The 2,694-nt window shown below is 39.4% G+C and overlaps 1 pseudogene across 1 annotated transcript; it reads left to right on the top strand.

Moving 5' to 3' along the window:
- Positions 1-1,403: 1,403 nt before the first annotated feature.
- On the top strand, positions 1,404-2,154 carry LOC116542430 (annotated as a pseudogene). Its single transcript, XR_004265220.1, has one exon. The product of XR_004265220.1 is annotated as a eukaryotic translation initiation factor 3 subunit F pseudogene (transcript).
- The last annotated feature ends 540 nt before the right edge of the window (positions 2,155-2,694 follow it).

The raw sequence follows: 2,694 nt of genomic DNA, 5'->3' as shown, positions 1-2,694 counted from the left end.
TTTAGTCCTGAAGTCCTTGCCCATGCCTATGTCCTGAATGGTAATGCCTAGGTTTTCCTCTAGGATTTTTATGTTTTAGGTATTATGTTTAAGTCTTCAATCCATCTTGAGTTAATTTCTGTATAAGGTGTAAGGAAGGAGTCCTGTTTCTATTTTCTGCATATGGCTAGCCAGTTTTCCAAACACCATTTATTACAAAAAGAATCTTTTCCTCTCTTGCTTGTTTTTGGCAGGCTTGTTGAAGATCAGATGGTTCTAGATGTGTGGTATTCTGTTCCATTGGTCTACATATCTGTCTTGGTACCAGTATCATACTGTTTTGGTTATGGTAGCCTTATAGTATAGTTTAAAGTCAGGTAGCCTGATGCCTTCAGTTTTGTTCTTTTTGCTTAGGACTATCTTAGCTATATGGGCTCTTTTTTGGTTCCATATGAAATTTAAAGTAATTTTTTTCTAATTCTGCAAGGAAAGTCAATGGTAGCTTGATATGAATAGCATTGAATCTATAAATTACTTTGGGCAGTATGGCCATTTTCATGATATAGATTCTTCCTATCCATGATCATGGAATGTTTTTCCATTTGTTGTGTCCTCTCTTATTTCCTTGAGCAGTGATTTGTAGTTCTCCTTGAAGAGGTCCTTCATGTCCCTTGTCAGTTGTATTCTTAGGTATTTTATTCTCTTTGTATACCAATGTTCACACAAGCAGTGTTCACAATAGGCAAAAGATGAAAAGAACCCAAATGTCTATCAACTGATCAAAAGATAAACAAAATGTGGACACTATCAAGAAAGTGAAAAACAACCTACAAAATGGGAGATGATATTTATGCTTCTTTTTAAATGTTTATAATGAATTTTTAAAATGTAATCTGTATTGGTTTAACTACAAAATTAATATTTGCTCATTAAAATTTTAGAAGTTTATAACCCACCAAAAGGGAATCCAATAGCAACTTCCTACCAGAAAGCCACTCTTAACAATTTGGGACAATATTCACAGAAATAACATTTTTACAAAAAATTTAAACCTTAAACACTGCTTTACAACTTGTTTTTTTCCCCTTAATGTATATCAAGGCCACATTTGTGTCAGTAAACAAATCTAATTTTTAAATTGATATTTAGTATTATACTTTATGAATTTCAAATCACTTACTGCTCTCTATGAATGCACACTGGGGTTGTTTCCAATGAACTCGCCCCCAAGAAAAATGCATGTACACATGTACACAAGTACAGTGCTGATTCAGGATGAGAGTGGCGGCATCTCGAATGAGATTCCAGTCTCTCAAGATGTCATCCCTAGTGGTAAACTGGGAGGTCACAGTGAAACGGATGATTAACTTGTCCTGGATAGTGGCCGGGATGAGGAAGAGACGGACTCTCAACTTTTTTATGAACTGCATAAGAAAAGTTTCTCCAAATGAGCTCATCCTGGGCTGATATGCTACAGGCCATGACATCACAGAGCACTCTGTGCTGATCCATGAGTACTACAGCTGGGAAGCCCCCAACCCCATCCACCTCACTGTGGACACAAGTCTCCAGAACGGCAGCATGAGCATCAAAGCCTGTGTCAGCACTTTAATGGATGTCCCCTGGAGGACCATGAGAGTGATGCTCACAACTCTGAAAGTGAAATATGCATACTATGACACTGAACGAATTGGAGTTGACCTGATTATGAAGACCTGCTTTAGCCCCAAACGAGTGATTGGACTCTCAAGTGACTTGCAGCAAGTAGGAGGGGCATCAGCTCGCATCCGGGATGCCCTGAGCACGATGTTGCTGCACGCAGAGGATGTACTGTCTGGAAAGGTGTCAGCTGACAATACTGTGGGCCGATTCCTGATGAGCCTGGTTAACCAAGTACCCAAAATAGTTCCTGATGACTTTGAGACCATGCTCAACAGCAACATCAATGACCTGCTGATGGTGACCTACCTGGCCAACCTCACTCAGTCACAGATTGCCCTCAATGAGAAACTTGTAAACCTGTGAATGGGCCCCAGGCAGTATACCTGCCGGTCTGGGTCTCAACCCCAGGACCCAGAAGTGAAGGAGAAATGGGTTTTTTGTGGTCTTGAGTCACACTGAGGCAGTCAACTGCCTGTGACTCTAATAAACATAGCCTACCTTTTGTAAAAAAAAAAATATATATATATATATATATATATATGGGCATCCTTCATACGTAATTTTGATTAAAGTTACACATGAATAAAAGAGCAAAACTTGTAGATGTCTTTTCAAGTACCTCTGTGGATATCTGCTGTTTTGACCTGCACAGTTAATCCTTTCATCTTCTTCTAACACATCCGATTTTCCTTCGGAGAATTGCCTCCCCTATTCCATGCAGTTCTTAATGGGGCTGCAAATCAGAGTATCCTGCTACTCTGGCCATAGCAATTAGTGCAATACGAGAGCCTGTGACCCAACTGGAGTAATCAAATCCCTTCTCTGGGATTTAACATACACATCCAAGGAAAGAAAAGCTCTTTCTTTACTTGGAGATGGTTCCTGGAAACATAGGAGCCCAGAGCTCTGTAGCAGACTATCACTTCCTTAATGCCTATTGGGATCCCGATCATAAAAAAATAAAATAAAATAGGTAAGAATGAGACTACTGCACAGAGAAAAATTGATATGACAAAGAATGAGTCAATGACATTCACGTTACTGAATCCAGTC

Source organism: Sapajus apella, unplaced genomic scaffold (assembly GCF_009761245.1).
Source record: "Sapajus apella isolate SASKATOON/1434 unplaced genomic scaffold, GSC_monkey_1.0 scaffold4, whole genome shotgun sequence".
Classification (NCBI taxonomy): domain Eukaryota; kingdom Metazoa; phylum Chordata; class Mammalia; order Primates; family Cebidae; genus Sapajus; species Sapajus apella.
The sequence above is the reverse complement of the archived record's forward strand: the minus strand, read 5'-3'. Positions and strand labels throughout refer to the sequence as shown.